This window comes from Lynx canadensis, chromosome A2, assembly GCF_007474595.2.
Source record: "Lynx canadensis isolate LIC74 chromosome A2, mLynCan4.pri.v2, whole genome shotgun sequence".
NCBI lineage: Eukaryota > Metazoa > Chordata > Mammalia > Carnivora > Felidae > Lynx > Lynx canadensis.
This window is the reverse complement of record NC_044304.2, coordinates 110,761,878-110,787,007: the sequence shown is the minus strand read 5'-3', so window position 1 is coordinate 110,787,007 and position 25,130 is coordinate 110,761,878. Positions and strand designations below refer to the sequence as shown.

Here is a 25,130-nt window from a genome sequence, read left to right as displayed (position 1 = left end):
AAAAATGTAAGTATTATCTTGGTGAAACAGAAAAAGTAAGAAAAAAAATGGATGCAATTTTTATTTATCATAAAAGAAATACACTTGTACAGGGGTTACTCAGGTTTCCTCTCCCTGCTGGGGTTGCAGGAGGAGTAAGGAGCTGGAACCCCGTGTGACGGGCTTAGGTCAGTAAGGGAATTCGACCTGCTGAGTTAGGCATGTGTCTGTTAGATTTATGTAGGCTATCCAGTTGGTTTTATTCCTTCAAGGTAAAGTTGGCAGGAGGCAGGATTCAGTCAAAGCCAAGGTTCAGAAATTTCTGGGCATGTCTGGAGAGCAGGTGGGGCTGGCACAGCAGATGTCCATTTGCATAAAAGATAAAGGCACCTCCTAAGAAAAACTCATCTTCAGAAAAGAGGAAGCCAGGCCTGACACACTTGACCTGATAACCAAGCCTCAGGGCCTGAGGGATTCGGACTGTGAACACACAGTTCCATACCTTCTCTGTGCACTCTCACCTCCAGGGCCCAGGGTTCAAACCTTGTTTCCATCTTTTATGCTACTCTGAAAATGTTTTCCTCAAACTCATTGGTAAGATTATATTGTTAAAACCAAGTCATTGTTTCATTTGATGCTCTCAGTCATGGAACACCGTTGCTTCAGAGAAAAAATAAATGAATGAATGAATATATCAATCACTGGCTCATGCACATATATTGCCAAAGGATAGAAGCGGAAGAAACATGGCAGAAAGAGAACTGAGTCTCCAGTTTTAATCTTGATCACTTTATTTCCATGGGCCTTTGGTTCCTCATGTAGAAAATAAAGCAAAGAGGCTAAAGTGATGATTCTCAAGCCCCTTCCTGGTACTAAGGCTATTCTCTCCCCCCCTCAAATTATATAGAACATATACTAGTCTCTATGAGAAAGTCTATCTCATGAAGGAGGCAATTACTGTTGGCCTTCACTGACCTCCTTGGGTAAATCAATAACCACCAGAGCTGGCTCTAACCATAGAGAAAGGAAGGGGTCTTAGGAGAGAAGAGAGGAACTCCTACCAAATAGGAGAAAATGACAGAGAATGGAAAATAGAAACTCCTTTAGAAAAGGTTTATCTAATTAAAAATTACCCTACGGCAGACTTTGCCTGAGATACAAAACCCAATTATGGTCAAAATTGTTTTCTTCCTTGATTGTGGTGTTTGGAAACTTCTCCTCAAACCCTCCATTGTAAATAGCAAAACATTGCTTTCCATTTTCTGTTTCAAAGAAAACATCTTTTTCTACAAGAGTTGTTTCTCAGTGGAAAGTAATGACCCAAAATATGTATATTTTGTAATTCATTGCTTATGGGAAAAAATAATAAACATTTTCCTCACTACAAGTGCTACTATAGAGCAATACAATACCCAATTTGAGAAAAACCAGATATATTATTCTGATTCTATGAAATGTGATGGATATTCAAGACACCCACATTGCTTAATAAAGTCACAGAATATTGACAGTAATTAGAAAAAAGATACAATTAAAATTGAAAAGTAAAACTGAAAAAAAAGTTACCCACAATTTAAATATTTTAGAATTTCTTTTTTTGGTTAACACAAAAAGATAACATTACTTACAAAGTCTTACAGAAGTAAAATTAAAACCTCATCACCAGTTTATTTTTATTATTTCAGTGCATTTAAATATGAACGAAACCTTTTTTTTTTCTTTTTTTTGGCTGAAAAAATCCTGCCTTCCCCCCTCCAAAAAAGTACCCTATACTGTCCAAAGCATTTGGTCCTGTTTAATAGCTAAAAACTCTTTTTTCCCACCTCTCTCTAGTTTGGCTCCAAGTCAATGCTGTTTTTCTCATTCCAACTGTTTTGGACATATGCTGGCCCAACTAACAATGGTAAACACAGCAAGCTGTCTCTGATATGGTGCTGATTAAGTCATCTTGTGAGCAAGCAGAGTTTGGATGTTAAGATGCTAAGAAAGAAATTACTTTCAGAAATTCTTCTCCCTTTGAAAAATATTTAGATTCTCAATTTTAGATTATATGATAAACAAACCATGGGATACTTTAAAAAATATATTCATTCAATGTATGCTTAAGCATTTGCAATACAAAGAAAACTAAGACACGATCCTTACATTTATAGATTTTACAATTTAAAAGGATAAGGAAAAGCATAGGGAACAGTGAAACCCAAAGATGAGCTTAAACATAAGTTTCTAGAGAATGGCATTTGCTAAGTCGTAGAGGAAAAGAAGGTAGGAAAGTGAAATTGTGAATACATTGAATTGTATTTTAATATCCTATTAGGAAAATATTAGTAAAAAGTAATATCTTAACCCAAGAATTAGGAACAAAGACCTAAAGAACATCAAGCATGTGGTACAAATAAATAACTGGAAGGAATATAAATATGATAGTGCATGAAATTATTATTCAGAATGAAAACAATTATTTTTAAAAGTTGGCATCTTAGATTCAGTTTTGGTACATTAGAATTGAGCACTTATTTTTCACTTAGCTTAGATTGCTATATGACAGCTTCCCCTCATTATGCAAATGGAATAGATAAAACCAAATTGTAAAATAAAGCCAGAAATAAAAGTTTTCTTTAAAAATGCATATGTATTCGGAAGCTTAACAGGAATACAGAAGTCAAAAAATGGGCCACCTCAAATTTGAGAAAATCATAATATCTCATTTATTGATCAATAAAGCTCTCACCAAGTTACTACTATCCAAAATTTGAGTGTCATGAAAGCAAGGCAGATTAATTCATTCATAATTACAGATAATTATTTTTCAGTTGTACTCTTATCAACAACTTAACTCAGTTTTTTTTTTCTTATTTCTAAATTATGTGTGCCCTGAAAATAGAAAGGTGAAGACTTTTGCTATCAAAAAATTTACCATCTAAGCAGGGTGGGAATCCAAGAGAAGAGAGGTGACAAACCGGATGAAAGGTATAAAATAAGATAAAGACTATACTATCTGAACAGATAGTTAGTGACGTTGATAGGTGCCAATTTGTGAGAGTTTTCTCTAAGAAAGGTATTGTGCTAGTAAGTACTTTAAAGACATTATGAAATCACAGACATAGGAAAAAATAATTTTGTCTGTAGGAGTCATTAGAAAGGCTTATGAGTACAAGATACTAGAGGCCAGAGGATGGGGAAACAGCTAGAAAGCTAATAGCAACAACAAAAGAATACCACAAGATAACCATTTAATAATTAGGGCTACCCAACACAGAATAGAAAGAAAAAGATGATGCATTAAAAAGACATCTTCAAATCAGTAAGATTTGAAGACCAATTGGATAAAACAAGTAGGAATTTTTTTGTAAAATATCACTGATACATTTAAATTATATAGCAATGTTAAGGCAATATTGAACTTTTTAATTAATTTTAAAGTCAGAAAGAAAAAAACTATACGATTTTTTTTTCTTAAAGGAGCAAAATCTTTTGACAGCAAAATGGGAGCATATAAACGACGAGAAACTATTTTCTTAGTCACAGAAGTTTCCTAACGGTGCAAAGCCACATAATATATTTTGAAATTCTTAGAAACTTTTGATCAGAAAATACAAACAGATTAAAGTTCAATAAAACATGAGCTGCATCACAGAGAATAAAATTCATTAAAAAAAAGAACTGTGACACTAGTACATGACATTACAGATCATTTTGGAAAGAAATTAAAGGAGATCTAAATAAATGGAAATACATCCCATGTTTACTGATTAGAAAACAATACTCTCCAAACTGATTCACAGATTCAGTGCAATCCCTATCAAATTCCCAGTTTTGTTTTAATTGTTTGCAGGAACTGACAATGTGATCTTAAAATTCATATGATGGACACCTGAGTGGTTCAATCCATTGAGGCTCTGACTCTTGATTTCGGCTCAGGTCGTGATCCAGAGGTCATGGTATCAAGCCCGGCATCAGGCTCTGTGCTGAGTGTAGAACCTGCTTAAGATTCTCTGACCCCCCCCCCCACCCCACCTCTCTCTCTCTCTCTCCACCTCTTCTCCTTTCCTCCACTCATGCCCTTTCTCTTTCTCTCTCTCTCAAATTAAAAAAGGAATTCATATAGAAATGGAACAACTCAGAATAGCAGAAATAATCTTGTAAAGAAAATACAATGTGTAGGACTCACACTTTCTGATCTTAAAATTCACTGCAAAAACTACAATAATCAAGACAGTGAAGTACTGGCATAAGGACTGATGTATCAACCAATGAAAGAATATTAAGAGCCTAGAAACAAGGCCTTACATTTATGGTCAATTACTTTTTGATGAGAGTGTTAAGACAGTTGAATAGGGAAAGAATAGTCTTTTCAACAAATGGTGCTGGGACAATGAGATATTTGGATGCAAAAAAATGAAGATGGAATCTTACCTCCCACCATACACAAAAGATCAACTCAAACCAGATTAACAGTCTTAAATGTAGTGCAAACTCTATAAAACTCTTAAAAGACAACATAAAAGTAAATCTTTGTGACTCGGATTAGGCAATGTTTTTTTAAGTAACAAAATCAAAAGCACAAATGAAAAAAAAAGAGATAAATTGGTCTATGTCAAAATTAAAACTTTTGTGCTGAAGATGATAACATGCATCCTTAGAATGGAAGAACGTATTTACAAATCACATATCTGATAAGGGTCTAGTATACAGAATATATCAAATAAACTTTTAAGAGTTTAAACTCAAAACTACAAATACAAACAACCCAATTAAGAAAAAAAAAAACAGACAAAGGGCTTGAAAAGAGTTCTTCAGAAAAGATACACAAATGACCAGTAAGCACTTGAAAAGAGAATCAACATTGTTAGTCTTCAGGGCACTGCAAATTAAAACCATAGTGAGATACCACTTCACACCTACCAGAATGGTTATAATCAAAAAGATCGATTATAACAAGTGTTGACAAGCACTTATGACCCAGGAATTCCATTCCTACATATATATAACAAGAGAAATGGAAAACACACCCACACAAAAACTTGTATGTAGACGTTTGCAGCAGTATTAGTCATAATAGTCAAGACACAAATCAACCCAAATGTCAATCAACTGATGAACTGATAAAATGTGGCATATCCATACAGAGGAATATTATTCAGTAACACTAAAACTAAATGTAGAGCTAACATGGGCCAAATGGATGAACCTCTGAAAGGTTATGTTGTGTAAAGAAGCCAGTCACAGAAAACCAAATCTTGTATGATTCTGTTTACATAAAACATCCAGAATAGGTAAATTTATAGAGACAAAAAATAGATTAGTGATTGTTTATGGCTGGGAGGAGTGAAATGGGAAATCATCGTCAATGGGTATGAGTTTTTCTAGGGTAGACAAAAGTATTAAAAATTAAATTGTGGTGATGGTTGCATGATCTTGTGCATATACCAAAAAACATTGAATTATACATGCTAAATGAGTGAATTTATGGTATATATCAATTCAGTTGTTAAAAATAATCTAATAAAATTGTCTAAATATACTGAGTTTAGGAATAACAAAAAGTGAATATACAGAACAAGATATTTCTTCATTTCAGAAACACAAAAGATAGTAACTTGAAAACTGTTGTTTCTTCCAGAAATTTTAAAGATGGTAGTTGCCAAGTGCTTTCAATCTAGCTGTTAAGGTTACATTTTTAATTCAACTCACACTCTTACTAGCTTGTTTTGGAGCAGCATGTGTGAAAAATTAACTTAAAATGCCGCCACAATATTGACTCCAACTTTTTTTTTTTTTAGTTTATTTATTTATTTTGAAAGAGAGAGAGAGAGAGTGCGGGCATGTGCGCAGGGAAGGGACAGAGAGAGAGAGGGAGAGAGAGAATCCCAAGCAGGCTCCCCACTGTCAGTGTAGAGCCCGACACAGGGCTCAATCTCATGAACTGTGAGATCATGACCTGAGCTGAAATCCAGAGTCGGATGTTTAAATGACTGAGCCACCCAGGTGCCCCAATTGACTGCAACTTTTTAACCAAGACATCAGATATTTCAAGAGAGAAAAATGATTCATTTGCTTATTCTTTTCTCCCCCCCTGACAATCTGCACTTTCTAGGGCTAACTGATGTAGTACGTAGGGACACGTGTAGTCAGCTTCAAGAGCTCTGGTCTCCGAACTGAAGAACTACTTCCTTTCTACTTCCTGGAGGAGAGGATAAGACAAGGTGAGGTCCAGGTAAAATTTCTCAACATGTAACCTGACTTCTAAGGCCTTCCCTCTGCCCCTTGCCTTTTCTTTAACATCCCCCTTCTCCCCACCCTACTAATGCTCCATCTCTGACTCTAGGTGAGCTACATCGTGTGGTCACCACAATTCTCATGTCATCGAAACATTTCACTTTTGTCTATTTCACCACTATCAAAACACAACTGGCCCTCAGCAAGGTTGCTCGATCTGTGCAGTCATCCCTTCAACAAATACATCGTGTTTATTATGTGTCAATCACTACACAGAGTGACAAAACATTCAACAAGGCACAAAGTTGGGGAGAAAAATATTTGGTTACACTATGGTGAGGAAGCATAACATCAGAGATATGCACAGGTCACCATGGGTGCACTTTACACAGCCAAGATTTTGAGTTGGGCATATGCAGGAAACTTCAAGTTAATTATTGTCATAAGACGTACAGAGAAGATGTTGGTGGCAGAGTGACAAATGTCAAGGGTGGGGAGGACATGAAAGCTAATATTACATGACAAAGAGACTGGGACTTTAGAAAGCATTTATTGAGTGAATATTCAATTAAGAAGCTGTATCAATGCCTTTAAATCTATCTTGTTCAGTTAATCCTCACAACTGTGTAAAGTCTTTAATATTACAATTTCCATTTTATAGATAAACCAAGGTTTAGGACAGTTATGTTCTGTGCTCAGCATCTCTCAGCTGAGGGGTAACATATATGGAAAGTTAAGTCAAATCACTCGGAGCACAGTTAGGAAATTATTTTTTATAAGTTATCTAGATGAACCTTGCGATTTTCAGAAATGTTAGACAAATTAACTTTTAAATAACTAACAAAAAATATTTGCCTTTTGGAAGGAAAGGCAGAATGACTGAGATATTGGTGCACAAAGAAAACGTACCTGTCATACATTCCCTTGCATATTTTAAATTTCAGATCACATTGTATAGTATCTATTCGAGTAAATAAATAATCAAAATAAGTATAGGAAAATATAAGATTTGGATCATTTTGACCCAATTTTATATCTAAGCTTATATGTAGGTAGTACAGCCAGCATTACTGCTTGTAAGAAACAAATACAAAACAAACTTTAGAATGTGATACCTGAATTAGCTGTGGGTCTTTCATATATGGCCTTTATGATCTTGAGGTTCCTTCTATCCCAACTTTGTTGAGCGTTTTTATTAAGAAAGGATGCTGTATTTTGTCAAATGTTTTTTCTGCATCTATTGAGAGGATCATATGGTTCTTATCCTTTCTTTTATTTATTTTTTTATCCTTTCTTTTATTAATGTGATGTATCACATTAACTGATTTGTGGATATTGAACTAGTCCTGCATCCCAGGAATAAATCCCACTTGATCCTGGTGAATAATTCTTTTAGCATATTGTTGGATCTGCTTTGCTAGTATCTTGTTGAGAATTTTTGCATCCATGTTCATCAGGGAAATTGGTTTGTAGTGAAAAAGCATCTCATAGACTAAATAAAAGTTAAAAAGAAGTTATATTCCCAAAGCTGTTACTAAATAATTGTCTCTATCTTGGCTGAGGCCCCAGGAAAATAGATGTCAACTACTTCTGCATTTTAGACCCCCCAAACAGGACTGCAGAGGAATACACTCAAAACCATTGTGGGCTTCCGTGACTCCTCAACACCGAAAGGTGTAAAAAAAGCTGCAGTAAAACTGGCCAAGGAGTTGGAGAAAACAGATGGAGAATTCTTGAGAGTGTCAATGCATTCCCCATCCCTAACCCCTCCTCCTTAGTGATGTAAGACTTGCTTGTCCCTCACCTTAAGATTAGTGATAAAGGAAAAAAAAAAAAAAAGATTAGTGATAAAGGCTTCAAAGAACACACTTAGAGAGCTTGATATGCTTCCCAAAGTTTTAGAGACAGGGTAGATTGGTTTCTGACTCATGACTAGGAGATCTAGTGGGTGAAAACCAAAGTTGAGAAGGTAGTTGAACCCATGTGGGAAAAGATACCTGATCAATAGGTCTAATGTGTGAGTGCATCATGGAACCAGATACAGGTCAGGAGAGAAAGACAATGACAAGACTTTGGACTGTGTTACAATCTGCCCAGGAGGGCCAACTAATCAGTCAAGGAAACTGCAGCAAGAAAATCCTGAAGGTGTACAGGCTAGCGCCCAAAGTGTGAAAGAGCAGTTGTAACTGGCCAGTTCAGGAACTGTGAGCGAATGCACCCACAAAGGCCAGCTTTTATCACCTGGCCAAAGCAGGGATGTCTGCTCACAGGGGAATCCAACACGTAAGATCTTCCCTGCTTTGTTACCTCTCCTCACTGCCCACTAACCTCACACTTTTTTTCAAGCTGGTGGAGGAGGGAGAAAAACCAAAGGCTGGGAAAACAGCGAAGATGACTATGCCTCTCTCTTCTACTTAAGACTTATCCATGCAGCTGATCTGAACTAAATTGAGAAACTCTTACTTTGAATAAAGTTTGACTTTTACATTGATAATTACTGAACTGAAACAATATACAGTTAAAGTGCCTTGAGGACCTTTAATTATCAGAGAGGGACCAGTAAAGTCATTGGGCTTATTAACAGTTTACCCTCAGTGTTGGGTCAGACTTCTCCTCCAGTATTAGTCTGAATGGGAAGAAAGGAAAGAGATTCAAGTTGGTTTTCTGTTGGCATCCTACAAATCCCACATTTCTAATATCAAAATTACAGTAGTTGTGGAAAAAAAAAACAATTAGTCTAAAGAGGGACTAAATCTACTCATGATGCTGACATTATTAGGACAAAATATTAGTGTGTTAGTTAAGGTACGACCTCAATTTCCACATCTGTAGAGGATGGTGTATAGATTTAGGGGACTGGCCCTGAAATGCAGTGATGAGGTGAGCCCTGATATAGAGCTTTTAGATGACCCTGACGGAACAATGTTTCAGACATCATTCTTGTCACCTTTACCCCTATGTCTCTCTAATTCCTTTGTTATCATGGCTCATGAAAAACTCCAATAATTGGAAATACACTACATTTAGGAATAAATTGTATGATTACTTATTTTTAGTAGTAGGAACATAAGTGTGTTTTCTGAGGATTCTGAAAATAAACCTGTTAAATGTGAAGAGAACAACCGTTCATGATTGGGTCAGGAAAGAGGACTGGTCACGTGAAGTTCTACATGACAAAGATTGTATCCAGTAATTTTGGTTTATTATGAAAAGAAAAGTTTTCTATATCTACAGACCAAAGTTTAACAAATATAAGAACATTCTTTCAAGAGCTTTTTGAAATGTTTAAAGTGTACGTGCTTGTTTATGCCAGGTCTCATATATTGTTAAAAGGCTTTTAGTATTAGATTCTTCCAAGTTCAGCAGGTGGTAAGCACAATTGTAAAAACAGAAGTAAACACAAGTGAATGTTGAAATTTAATTAAATGTTTATTAAGCTCACAATATGCCAAAAGCCTGATATGAACTTATAATTTATGTATAAATAAATAAAATGGTATCTTCTCATTTTAAATTATAAAAGTAACAGTATATTCACGGCAAAATATTGCAACAGTAGAAGAGATAAAGTAGAAGGGCAAAATCCCCTTTCCTCACTCCTGACCGCTTATTTCTGCTCCTAGAAGAAATCGCTATTGACAAATCCCTATTTCTTGTGTGTTCTTCCTGAGCTCTCCCTTTCATGAAGTGTTTTTTGTTTCTACCCCCGGTGTCATAGATAAAGCAGATGTCATTGCTCATATGAAGAACAAGCATAAGAAATATATTTTTATTTTCACTTTTAATAGAGAAAATTTAGGAAGAGATGACTTTATAATACACCAAGTATTTAGGTTAAATATAAAGAAAAACTCACCAGCTTGCCATTGCTTTCAAGTTGTCAAAGCCCCAGAATAAAACACCAAAAGTATTTGCAGAATCTCCTTTGACCTACATCTGCTTTTTAAATTTTAAGTCAGTATCACATGGAGAACACATCTAGAATGTTGAACGAACAGGACTCCAAAATAGCTTCTTCTGACTTTAAAAATAACCATAATCATACTATTTCTGAAGTAGCTTGGAATGTGAGCACAGAATATTCTCTCTTCACTTATAACTAAAATGCTAATGAGATCCATTAAAAATTGCTCCTGAATCTATTTGGATTCCCAGGTAGATTTTCTTGTGAAAAGATATTCAGACCTCTTTGAATAAACAGTTAAGAGCTTTCTGAATTTACCATATAGGAAATAAATAAAGACACTTAAGCTAATCAGAAATCAAACGGTACTTATTAGATTTATTTAATTACTCCAAGGAATGATTTATCACATTATCCCTAAAACTGTTCTAAATGAGGTAAAATCCATTTAGTTTTCTGCTGAATTATGTGGCATTACCAACAATTTAACAGACACATGAAAATGTGTGGGGGAAACACTGAGAAACAGAAGTTTTATTGAGTTAAATATTAAGATAAGTGACAGTAAATTTTAAAATATTCAATTTACTTCCAGAGGAACATTTTTCCATATGTGGCATTTGGCTGCTGACTTCAACACTGGAATAGACAGAAATCAGGGAACCTAATTAAAGAGCTGAGAGAACATCTGGAAACTCAGTGAATATTATTTGGATATAAAGATTCTTTGGACTTTTGATTACATATGACATTGCTGTCTTAAGAGAATTTAACCTTCTTCCAATCTTTTTTGCCAAAAAGCAAGACAGCCATCATTTATATCTCCTCTCAGTAGGTATATCTTCTGTCCCATTTCTCATGTCTAAATCCTCAGCACCCAAGTCCATGCTCTATGAATAATTATTGGATGAATAACTGAATGAATGACTTAATGGGTATATTAAGGAACCAAAATTTACATTGAATTGACACAAATTATTGTGACCATTTTTGGGTCCATGAAATTTTTATTCTTACCCTACCTATCCTTACAGAAGACATACTATAACCCCCTTGTAACAAGTATTTCTAGCACGAAGTATTATTTTTTTAATACAACCATGACTTGCAGCTATAAACTTTTTGAACAGCCTGAGACAGTTACCCAAAATTTTAAAAACACATACTAGAAATCTTCTGATGGAATTTTTGGTGATATATACTTTCTCCAAATAAAAACCATTATATATTTATTATTAAAAAACACAAGAAAATAAAAAAAAAATCTAGGATTTTACTATCCAGAAATAATAATGGTGAGATCTACTTGCAGAGTATATACATAATGAGACCAAATGATAGAAAAAACATATTTTTCACCTTGCTCTTGCACTGAATATTATTATACATTTTATCATGTTATTAAAACTTCTCATAAATGTAATGAAATAATACAGAATGTAGACTTACAGTAATTAGTTTAACCATTATATTACCTTTGGACATTTTAATTATTTTCAATTCCTTGTTTTTTAATCCTTTTATTATTACACTGGTGTAATGTATTGTAGAAAATTAGGAAATAAAAACAAAAGTTGGAAAATATAAACATGAATTTCTAACACCCCATGGTTACGACTGTTAACCTGAGAACTGTTAAGATCTTAATATATCCTGGTGGATCTTTTATGTATACACATATCCATGTATATGTATTTCTGTGTGTACACGTGCACTAAAATGAGATAATATATTCATTATTTTGTAGCTGTATTATTTATCTAGGTTAAAAAGTCTCTACGTTTCTATTTTAAAATAGTTTCACCTCATCTAAAAGCCAGATCATATTCACACACAATTTACCCAAACTGCCCATTAGACTTGGTTTGTTGAAATTACCTAAGGTCCCATTTTTATCACCCAGATTTGATGAAGACTTCCCTATTTTTTTGCTATTAGTAACAGTGCTTAAATGGAGACTTTTGTGCATAAGGCTTTTTCTATGATTAGAATTGTTTCCTTAGGAGAGGTTCCCAGAAATGGAATTAATGAATCAAATGCCATGAACTTGTAAATCTCTTCATACCTACTGCCAAATGACTTTCCAAAAGCATTGTACTAAATTACATTTGCAACAGCAGGGCATAAGAATTTTCTTAAAAAGAGCATAGTTAAACAGGAAAGGAGTCTTTTGAACAGAAATTTAATTGGATGTCAAGAAACAAGGAAACTACACAACTGATGTTTATATCATTTACCTGTCAAGTTCAAGTCAGCTTATTAAACATGTACTACACACATAGAATTTAACTAGGTAGGAAAGGTTCATAGCATATTTCTTGTCCACAATAAGCACAGAATCCGTTGAGCAGCCATAAATAATCCATAACGTGATAAAAAGGTAATGCTGGAAGACGATGACAGATATACCCCAAACCTTGTAAGAGCAAACACAGAATCACCCAACCCAGTCTGAGAAAAAAGGAAGTTAATAAAAGGTTCTTGAAAGCTCTAACAATGTAGTTTATCTTGATGATTAAGCAGGAGGTAGACCAGACAATTAAAAAGGACAAAAAAAGAAGATAGTCATAGCGTAAGGATCAGCATGAGTTTCTAAAGTAATCTCTAACATGGTATAAATAGGGGCAAGTGCCCAGCTGTTTTTCCTGTATTCTCTCAACTCTTATGGTAAGTATCATTCCTTTAACAGAGTTTCAACAACAGAGTTCTATAGTCACTTCCTCTTCATGTAGAGTATACTTTAGCTCCTCTAACTATTCTTAGTAGGAAGGGGTATAGTTAACGGCCTCTCTGGAAGACATGTGATAAGTATATGAATGTATTTTTCACTGTCACAATAACTAATGATATCACTGACATTCTCTGGTCAGGGCCCAGGGAAGTTTAACATGTCCACACAAAAAAGAACTGTTCCTCTGAAAATGCCAATAGTGCCCCACCCTCCCTTCTTAAGAAATACTGAGCCAGACTGTTAAAATCCCTGGGGACAAAGATGGTATTCTACATGTTACCCTCATTGCACCTAGAACACATGGATGCTAGATATGTCATAAGCACATAATGAATACCTCTTGATGGGCTTAAAATGAAAATTAGTATAATTTCAAAAGTAAGTAAAATGTTCAAAACAATTCACCAACTCTCTTATCATTTACTACTTACATGCATCATAATGAAGGGCATCACCAAAAAATGAGGAGGGTGTGAACTGCCCGTCTGTGAAATAAATCAATGGCAGCCACCTATCCGTTCACATTAGCAGAGAAAGCAAATCAGCTTTAATTCCCTCGATCACTTGCCACAGGCGGTGGGGGGGGGGGGGGACGTTCCTAAAGATATTCAAGATATGTGAAGACTTGATTTTTAAGTAATTGTGGCTCTAATCCCCTACCAATGGTCACCCATATTGAAGCATAATCTTCTGAAGGTTAAGATTTAACACAAGTGCTGAATAAAATGATATACGGGTACAGTTTGCTCTTAATTATTTTATTGGACTTTTTGAAGTCTATAGCATATATTACCTTTAAAAGTTTCTTCTTAAAACAAAATTGCCATAATTTACTTTTTACCGAATCTTTACACACCATTAAAACACAGTCAGTTAGCCTTTAAGACAACCATACTGCTCTTGGGGAGAAAACACCCTAAAAACATAAGGTTCTTAACATTATTATTTTACAATAAAACAGGCCACAGGCAAATAAACACAGTACTGAGTTAAAAGTGGCAGGAGCATTAGGTTTCAGAATTATCGTAAAACAGGAAGGTTGTGAGGGTGTAACATAGGATGAAAGCAGCCTCAGCCCTGGAGCCTTCCTGCTGACTTGGGCCATGCCAAAATACACAGTGGTTTACATACAACACAAACACATACAAAGGTGCGCACACACAATACTCAAAAGGAGTATTTGGGGGAACTATGATCTTTCATAAAGTCCAGTTCAAGAGTAGAAGATAATAAAATGTTCAAAGAGTTAATACAACTGCTTCTGAAAATAAAATGCTGCCAGAACATTTAGATTACAAATGGTTTGCGAGTATGTGCATATTAGTAGTTTCGAGTAAGGTAATGCCATCTGGGAGAATAATCTCTCCTTGATGGTTCTGCAGACACACATACATACACCGAAATGCATGGCAAAGGTTACACCTCCAGTCAAAATTCTCCCTAAACAACTGATTTGAGACCACAGCTCACAGAAAAACTAAATATCTATGTTGGTAAATACGGCTCAAAATATATGTTGTGGCAAAGAAAATATACATTGTGGTAAAGAGTGCTGTACCTACAGTTAGAGCCACATTCCAGTAAAAGGAGTAAGAGAATATGCCAAATGGAGGTAGCAGTTAAATTGCTCACCAGAAAAATAAAGAAAACCGGGTCATTATTTTTCCTTCCCTGAAATAAAGAAGCAGCTTCTGCTTAGTTTGGAACAGTCACTGTAAAAAGGGAGGCTTGTGTTTATTCAGCTCTGTTCTCAGCAGTCCAGTTCATTGGGTTTGTTATTTTTTGTTTTTTGTTTTAAAATTTTTAACACTGTAACAATAATTTGTGGGTACTGCAAAGCTTACTTATGAAGTAGCAGATATGAAGATTGTACAGTAGAATATAAGCAAAAGGCAACACAAATACATGCAACTTAATTTCACAATATTCTGTAGGCTCAAAGACAGAAATTTTCAAAAACCAAAAACCTAGCCCTTTTCCTAGATAGCAAAACTGCATTACTATTTTTTACCTATAATCCTTCAAGTGCTTGATATCTTGATATCCTTAAGCACAACATACAAACAAATTTCATAAGACAAACTTCCATATATTAGTCACCACTGGAAATAAATTCTTGTATTATTTTAATCACAGTTATGACAAAGGATTGTTTGAAAATTCCAAGACAAATACTTAATCTTTTAACATGCACAGGTACGTGAGGAAATGTAGCACAAAAAATAGTTTTATTTATAAAAGATGCTAATAACAAACATGATTATAATAAAGATAAGCTTAGTTTATTTTTCCTCAAATAATTATATATAAAATACATTTCAGTTTAGCCTCCTGTAACAAGTGTAACGGGCAATTTATTAAGACATCACACCACCATTTACTGTAAATAAGGATCAAATAAACACAGAATTGCCATACAAAAACTATTAACACCAAACCTAGTTCTTAAAGCAATTGCTTCTCTGTTTCAAACTTGAATAATAAAAATTAAGAACACAGTACGCCAAATTTTCAACAAAACAAAAAAATAAGATCTTGTTTCTCAGGATAAAAATAGAATAAAAAAAAAAAACCCAGAGGTACAGCAACATTGAATCAGAACACACCCAGTTGCACTGATGGTAACAGATTTATTTTAGTAACTGGATCTCTTTTGATACATTCTTCACTTGGCTTCGAGGACATTACACTCTCAAGTTTCCTCCTACTGAACTTGCTGGTTTTTCTTGGTCCTCTTTTCTTGGTCCTTGCTTTTTGCCTTGTTGACCTCTTAATTCTGGAGTTTCCCAGAGCTTAGTCCCTAGTCCTTTTCTCTATCTACAGTGACTCTTCCTTGGTGAACTCATTTAATCTCATCATAAATGTCACTATGTGGTGGCAACTCCAAAACATATATCTCCATTCTGGATTTCTCTCCTGAATTCTAGACTCATATACCCACCTGCCAACAAGCAACCTCTACTTGTATGTCTAAAAGATATCTCAAAGTTGCCATATTTAGAAATTAACTCCTGATTTCCCCCTCAAACCCACTCCATCTGTAGTCTTCTCCATATTGGTTGTTGGCAACTCTATCCTTCCAATTTTTCAGGCCCAAAATGTTTGGAGCCATCTTTTCCTCCTTCTATGCTCTCTCACTCTACATCAAATTCATCAGAAAATCCTACTGAATGTATCTTCAAAACTATATATGTGTGTATGTGTGACCAAATACATTATTTGGTCAATAATATAACCACTTCTGTAACTCCACTGCTAACAAAATAGTATAAGTCAAATGTCTTTCTCAAAGGATTACCAGGGTCCAAAACTAACTCAGATCACATGATCCTCTACTGAAAACCCTACAATGGCTAGCCCTTTTCCTCCATGTAAAAGCAATGACTCTCATAGTCCTATGTGATCAGTCCTTTCTTCTCCCCTCTGAGCTTATCTCCAATCAGTCTCCCCTCACTGACTCTCCTCTAGTCACAGTGGTCTCCCTGCTGCTCCTTAAACATTCCAGGCATCTCCCATCTTAGTTCCCAAAACACTCTTGCCTCAGATCAATTTATGGCTAAAGCCTTTACTTCCTTACACAGTGTCCTACACATTATTTTGTTTGGAAATTATAACCTTCCTTCCATTCCCCACTCCATAACTCCATCTCTTAGTTTTTTCTCTGTAACACCTACTAACTTATAAAATTTATTTATGTGTTAAATCTATTATCTTTCTGACAACCCTTCTTCGGATATAAGCTTCAGGAGAGCAGCAATTTTTCTCTGCTTTGTATCTGCCACATACCAGATACTTAATCAGTATTTACAGGATAGAATGAATGGAATACAATGGATTGGGAAATCATAAAATACAATGGTATGGAATGGAATGGAATGGAATGGAATGGAATGGAATGGAATGGAATGGAATGGAATTGGGTCAAAAAGAATGGAAAAGGTTAGTATAGCAATTGGCTACTCTGGTCTGCTATCTGCTCCACTTAGTATCATTGGCTCTGCTTTTGTTTCTAATCTGTAAAACAAAACAAAACAAAACAAAACAAAACAAAAACAAACAAAAAACCAAGCAAAAATACCCAGTGGAGCACCAAAAGAGCAATGATATAGCTGTGAAATGATCTATATTTTTAATTAATTAAATCACAATAAAATGGATATATAGTGAAAATACCGCCTTTCTAAAAACTAAGGTACTAGTCAGAAGGCCAGAACCAGTGAGGACATATTCCTAAATGAGAAAAATAAGAAATATCAAAACAATATACAGAGACCAGTGATTTGGGCCAGAGTAAGTTAATACCTACTCTCCTCATTTACTTCAAAGTAACCCTTTTCCATTAAATAATACTATTGCACAAAGGATGGCTTAAAGAAAACCTTTTTATTCTGAAAAGTTTTTGAAGTCACAGAGAATTGCAAAAATTGAACAGAGAGGACCCCTGTGTGTCCTTCACCCAGTTTTCCTCAATGGTTACATCTTATATAATTACAGAATAATATCAAAATCAGGAAGATAACATTGATATAAATTTATACATGTGTGTGACCTTTTGGGACTGGCTTTTTTCACCCAGCATAATGTCCTTGAGATCCATCCAGGTTGTTGCCTGCATCAATAGTCCTTCCATTTTTATTGTTGTGTAGTATTCCATGGTATAGACATATTCCATGGTATAGACACACAGTTTGTTTAAACATTAACCTGGTGAGGGACATTGGGGATGTCTACTGTTTAGACCGATTACAAATAAAGCTGCAATGAATAATTTTGCAGTTTTTTTTTGTGTAAACATAACTTTTAATTTCTCTAGGATAAAGAAGTGCAATTGCTGGGTAATACAACAAGTGTATTTTTATATGTTTTAGGAAAAAGCCAAACTGTTTATCAGTGTGGCAGCATCAATTTACATTCCCACTAGCAATACATGAATGATCCAAATTCTCTGTATCCTTGTCAACATTTGGTATTGTCATTTTTAATTCTAGCTGTTCTAACAGGCATATATTGACATGTCTCTGTGGTTCTGGTTTCATTTTCATAATGGCTAATGATATTTAACATCTTTTCAGGTGCTTATATGCTGTTTGTGTATCTTCCTTACTGAAATGTTTCTTCATGTCTCTTGCTCATTTTCTAATTGGACTATTTGGGTTTTTTTTTTTTTTTTTTTTTTTTTTTTACTGTTGAGTTTGAGAGTCACTCATACATGCTAGCTGTGTCCTTCGGTCATATATGCAGAATTTTGCTCTTTTTGTAAAATTTCAAGAATTTTGCTTTTTTATATAGCCACAGATTAACTCATAAACTCTTCATATATACACTTATCAAAGCAATAAACCCAAGAGCTCATTATACATCAGATATAATTATACTGAAATGACTGCAAAAATTCCTTTTTTGTTGTTTTTGCCTTTAGTTTGTCAATGTCTATTAATGTTATCTCTTTAACCTTTCTCTGCTTCCTTGAAAAAAATAAATACAAAAATAAATTTTTAAATAAAAATATGTGCCAATATGAATGCTACATTCATTCATGTATGCTTATTCTATAGATGCATGTAGCATGTATTAGTATAAATCCATAACACACACACACACACACACACACACACACGCATCTCAGCTTTTATATCCAGTGAACAAAAATTTCAGGGTCAAATATTGTCCTTTTATCACTTGGTAGAACATAGACCAATAGGTTCCCAACTAATGTATTTCTAACATTCAACACTAGTTTCTATTTTATGGAAAAATCAAACTTACTCTCTTATCATATGTGACAAATATCTCACATTCTTTTTGATAATTTAAGAGTTTTTTTTTTTAACATGAATCCTTTGTTACAAAATTAAAACCTGTCTATTTTAGCAAGTGAAACCTGTGTTTATGTGTGAGGTTCCAGCCCTTCTGTTTTTCCTAAATTTCTTTTATATGTTAGGTCTTCTGATCTTTCAATCACACATCACACTACTCGTTATCAGCTTTTGCAGAAATATCATCATCACCATTGTAGTAGCAATTAGTGTCCAACCACAGAAATAGAACACACGCAAGCTACTCCAATAGAATAAAATCAACGTGATGAAATTCATTGAAGAAGCATTGCAAGAGATGAAAGAAATAGAGGAAAGTAAGGTAACTCAGAGATTTAACAAGTGCTGCTGTCTCAAGGATTGGAGGAACAAGAGAAGATATAGTACATTACAGCCCAGAAGCTGGCAAGAGGGAACCAGAGACCCAGAAGGTCATCAACGTGCTACCCTCATGGTAAAAAAAAACCGAGGCCACAAGACTGGATCTGGGATCATGGAGATAATGCAGTCATTTGGACCGATTTGGAGCTATGACATACACTGGGACCATGGAGGGAAGGGCTTCCTGAAGAAAGGGGGCACAGAGTGGGACAAGGGGTGGGAGGTATAAAGAGCTTTCCCAACTGTCTTTGAACCTCCACCCAATACTTCCCTTTGGCTAAACCAAGAAGAAAACAGTTACCAAAGGATCAGCGGTTTGCCAGCATCAACTCTGTGCAAAGCAGAGCAGAGCAGGGGAAGGGAAGAGGGTGACCAGTGGAATTGATGATCAGGGTTAGCATACAGTAAATCGAGCTGAGGAAGTTAAGTAAGCCAGATGTTACAGTCAGGCTGCATTTTAGCATCCCTATAAAAACAGCTGATAGAAGTCAGTACTACTATATATATTGAGTCTTAATGATTACCTTGGAGTATAATTATCCATGGGGTCTATGATCTCCAATTCTCCCAGGCTAGCTATAACTAAGCAAGACTAAGGAACACACAAATGGGCAGAAGATTTACTCTGAACACTCTGATGTGGGAAAAACTGGACTGTGCCCCTGGTGACATAGTGAATCTCCCAATTCTGCTCTCACTGGGGCCCTTCCTGTGAATATGTTTACATTTTCTAATTCACTACTGTTTCACACCAATAAGGGGGTAAATACCATCATACAACACAGAACACCAACAAAACTGAAATCTTGTCTATTTTTAAATGGCAATATTTTCTATCAGCTTCATCCCAGGCTGTTTAGGTCAAACAAGAGAATGAGAAAAAGGAAAAGGAAGGTGTCAGGATGGGTCAGGTTGAAAGAAGAGAAGCTACAGTCTACTCATTATCTCCTTTGTGGTTAGGTGCAGTTCTGGCTGCTTGCCATTAGGTAGATTGCCTAATACTCACAACAACTTTGAGAGGTAACAATTCTATTCTAAGTTTACAGATGACAAAATTCAGAGTCAAAGAGGCTGAACACCATGCTCAAGATGTATCTCACTGAGTGTGGGTTGCAGAAGGCTATTTACATTCCTTTTGAAACGTCAACTACCTTCTACTACACCAAGAATGTTTCTGTAAGCTTATACTCTTAAGTCATATTTTACACTGAAAAGATTATTTTTTATTTGAAACAAAATAAAATTCCTAAATGTAAGGAGAACATCTCTTTCCAGCATCTATGTAATCACTAGGCAAGGGCATGTAGTGCTTGGCAAAAGGGACAGGAAGAAAAGCATCCAAAAATTTAGGAGATATTCAAATTGTTCCCTCTTACATATTCCTACAGAATAAGATCACAGTTGTGTCAAAATGCATAATATAAGTGAGAATAGAAATTTGTAGTGGTAAAAAATAAGTCAATGTAATCTGAGGAACTTAACTTGCAAGTACTAAAATCAAGAAATCGCAATCCAGAGACTCACAGGCCAAAGAGTAAGAAAGCCAAGCTTTTTTTTTTCCCCATGATTTTGACCACATATAAATAAAGGGATATTTAGGGATCTCTTAGCATACAGTGAACTAGTAGGTAGAATTTCACTAATTACCGTATCATTACCTTGACATTACAGTGCACAATACCCCCTTTATTCATTTGTCCCATACCCAACATTTTATATTTATTAAATTTCCTGTAATCTTCAGATGGATGTTTACTTGGCATCTCACACCTCACACTTGGACCGTGAGTATGCTAAGTGCTGGGGATACAAAGTACTAAGGCACAGTATCTATTCCTGGGGAACTTTAAATCTAGCACAACACTTCCCAACTTTCTCCTCAGTGGTGCCCTTAGCATCTCAGTAATTTTTTTTTCGTTTTTACCAAACATCTGAGCCACAAGAAATACCTATTAATAGAGTTTACTGCCTTGTCAGGTCTAAACTACTTAGTAACTATTAATGTCCTAACAACTTAACATCTTTTGGGCACTGAACAACTTTTCAAACCTTGGAATCAGACTGGAAACACTTTCTTTTCATGTTCCAGAATGATTCTTATAAAGTACTTGGTTTTTATCACAGCAATTTCCAAAATCCAAGTTCTGCAAAGGTATGATGTTATGAAAAGCAATGAAGAGATCTAATGTTCAAATTCTGTATTTCATGTATTGTGTGACAGATATCTTTGTGCCCATTCAAAATCTGAAATGTCTCATAGCACTCTTATGGGTCGACCCTGAGGTCCCTAAGCACACAATTTGGAAACTAAGTTTATTGCAGAGTTTCTCAACTTAGGCACTTTTGGCTGGAGACTTTTTTTGTTGTAGGGGGTGCTGCTCTGTGCATTGCAAGATGTTTAGCAGAATCCCTGGCTTCCACTCAGTAGATCCCAACAGCACACACTCCTTTCAGTTATAACAATCAAAACTGTCTCCAGACATTGCCAAATGTCCTTTGGAGTATAAAATTATCCCCCTTTGAAATTCACAGCTTTAATGGAAAGCAGAGTTAAGTAAATGCACTTTTGCCAAGGGATAGCATAAACTCTATGATAAAGGTAACCATTTGGCAATGACCTTCATAATGCCAATCTAGGGATAAATTTTTAATGCATTTGACTCATAATTACCCTCTTAATTACCTTCTTAAAACACTACCTTTCCTTGAGCTTCTAATACTGCACTTTTCTGTTTTTCTCTCTAACTCACTAACCATCACTCCACAAACTTTTTGTTAGACCCTCTTTTCTGCCCTCTTAATGGCGTAGAGACCCAGAACTCAGAGCTTAGACCTTATTTCTTCACAGTCTATACTCACAGCTATGTCAGTGGACATGTCAGTACCATCATTTTAAGTATAATATATATGCTGATGATGCCCAAATTCCTATCTTTGACAATCCCTCTCCTAACCACTCCTGTCCAACTATTCCCTCAACATGTCCAAGTTGATGTTTGTTTGGCATTTAACTCCTAACATAGTCAAAACCCAATTCTATGTTTTCATTCCTAAACACACTCTTCAACTAGTGTTCACCATATCAGTAAATACCACAAAAACCCACCCAATTATTCAGGCCCAACAGCTCAAGCGTTGTCCTTGAGGCTTTTGTTTTTCTTCATCCGAGATCAAATCTAATGAATCCTGTCAACCCTATTTCAAAATAGCTTTCAAATGTGATAACTTCTACCTACCTTCACTACTGTCACCTAAATCCAAGCCACCATCAGCCCATTATTCCACTTCGATTTTTACTTCTAACAATCATACAGCAGCAAAGATGGTTTTAAAGCATAAATAAGATAATGTTACTACCATGCTTAAAACCATACAGAGTAAAATCCAAAGATCTTACTATGGCCTTCAGGATTCTCTGGATCTGACGTCTAGATGCCCTTCTGGTCTCATTTCTCATTGATCTTCTCTCGGTCCAAGTCTCCAAACCCATTTTTTGTTCCTGGAATGTACTAAGCAAGCCCAGGGTTTTTATATGTGTTATTCCCATGCCCAGAATGCTTTTCCTTCAGATATTTCTGTTGCTTGTGAATGAAACCAGAATATGTTATCCCCAAGTATGACTCTGTGATATAAAAATTATTTTAAGCTCAAGGCAATTAAGAAGCAACAAATGCAGGAAAAGCTCTCTCAACCCTCCCCTTTTTCTGAATAAAGGCAGCATATAAATTGTCCTTTTGCTGGAAACACTCTTATTAGCCCAGAGAAAGCACAAGAGGAATCTGCAAACAAATCTTTCTCCCTTAGTTTTCTCCCATGTATTTATTTTCCCACAGTTTTCCACCCTTGGGAGCCTAAAACTACTATTGCTACTCCTAACATTTTTCTAAAAAATTATTGTTCTTTATTGAATAACCGTCCTCATTCATTGTTGAAGATACTATGTAATCTGCAGTTCTAGGTCACCACTTTGAATTACTCTTTGTAAATGCTTCTCCCTTATGCCTTATACTGTATGCATTAATAACTTTTTCTCTTGTAAATCTGTCTCTTTGAATCCCAGATGAAAAGTGAAAATGGGTAGAAGTAAAGTTTTGCCTCCCTTCTACTTAGTACTTTCTTCTTCTAAGTCCTGCTCAAAATCATCTCTTAAGATACATTTATTTTTTATGGTTTATTTGTTTATATTCCATCTTCTCCACTGGAGTATAGACCCCATGAAAGCAGGAAATTTTGATTTTTTTTTTTTTTTTGGTTCACCGAGACTATAGTCAGTACCTACAATAGTATCTGGCATTTAGTAGTGACTCAAAGTATATTTTGTTGAAGACTACATGAATAGCAAAATAGATAAAGGCATGAATGAATAGGTCTGAAAGCTATGCCACAAGAATACAGAGAGACAAAACATTTGAGTCTGAATGGGTTGGGTTTAGGACAAGTTTCTTAGAGCAAGTGATGCTTTAGCTTGGTCTTGAGAAGAAGAGAAAAGCCAAAAGGTAAGAAGAGCAATCCAAGTTGAGAAAAGGGGTTGGTGGGTCAATGCTCAGAGGGTGAAGCAACAAGATTTGTTCAGGAAACTGGGCAGGTAAGCAGAGCTGGGGCAGAAGTCCTTAGCCATTGTATGCAAAGTACATCATGCAAAGTCACCATTCACATGCCCAACAGAAAATCTTTCACGTGGTTCTCAAATGGAGATGCATGCCCCTCTACTTATGGTGTATCAGAATCTCATAAAGTAAGGGGGTTGTGAAACTGGGAAGGAAACCTAGGGAGAATAAACGCTTAGATAAGTAGGCAGGATTTGCCAAAAAATAGCTTTAAAAGGAGAGTGTTTATGGGGCACGTGGGTGGTTCAGTTGGTTAAGCATCTGACTTCAGCTCAGGTTATGATCTCACAACTTGTGAGTTCAAGACCCACTTCGGGCTCTGTGCTGACAGCTCAGAGCCTGAAGCCTGCTTCAGATTCTGTGTCCCCCTCTCTCTTTACCCCTCCCCTGCTCATGCTCTCTCTGTCCTTCAAAAATAAATAAACATTAAAAAAAATCTTAAAAGGAGAGTGTTTATGTGTATATGCTCCTACACACCTAAGGATTGTTAATACTATCTTGAAAGTGATAGGGGCATTTTGAACCAAGAATTACCATAGTCAGAGGATTTTCTCAGTTTTATAAATATTATTTGAAGCTCATTTGAGGCTCATTTCATCAGCCTTCTATTATTCAGTTTGTAAGTTGCTTCTGGTTTTTGCTGTCACAAATAAAAGAGTAATCAACATACTACTTTATTAATTTTTGAGCATATTACTCCCTTAGGATAAATTTCTAGAACCAGATTTACTGTTAAGGGCTATAAATATTTTAAAGCTCTGATATATACTGCCAAAAGATCTTCCAGAAAGAATATAGTTACACGTTTTCCCAACAGTTTATCAGTGCCTTTTTGTCACACAGTTATTAATACCAAGTATTCTTTTAAATTTCAAATTTAATATATTTAAGTAGTACATCATGATGCTATTTTGCATTTTCTTGATTTTTAATAATACTGATCATTGTTCCATGTGTTTACTATCACTGGTACATCTCTCCTTTTAAAACGTCTGTACACATCCTTTGGAAAGACAAATCTTAGGAGTTTCCTGTATTGCACAAATATTGCTAACATTTAACAGTATTCAGCTGTTACTACAAACATTTATTAACCTAAGCGTACTACGGGCCAGAAAATGTTCTAAATATTTTAGATGTATTAGTTCATTTAATCCTCATAACAGTCATATGAAGGTGGTTTTATTAATGTATTTATTTACAGATGAAGACACTGAGGTATGGAGAAATTAGTAGCTTGATCAAGTTACACAGTTATTAAAAGACAGAGGTAAGGTTTGCCTCAGACAGATTCTTAACTTTTTTTGGAGGAGAATATCTGAAGGGAAAATGAATTTAATTTTGTACATGTTGACTTTCACAAGCCTATGGAATATTAGCTTAGTGGTTCTCAACAGCGGATAACACTGGTCCCCAGGAGAACTTTGCCCATTTTCTGTAGACATTCTTGGATCATCACAACTGGGGAGGGGTGCTACTCGTCTCTAGTGGGT

At 35.4% G+C, this 25,130-nt stretch overlaps 1 protein-coding gene across 8 annotated transcripts in view; it reads right to left on the bottom strand.

The window, feature by feature from the left end:
- The window catches only part of HDAC9 (histone deacetylase 9), a 741,574-nt gene that overhangs the window by 459,091 nt on the left and 257,353 nt on the right, over positions 1 to 25,130 (bottom strand). The gene's annotated exons all lie outside the window — the stretch shown is intronic.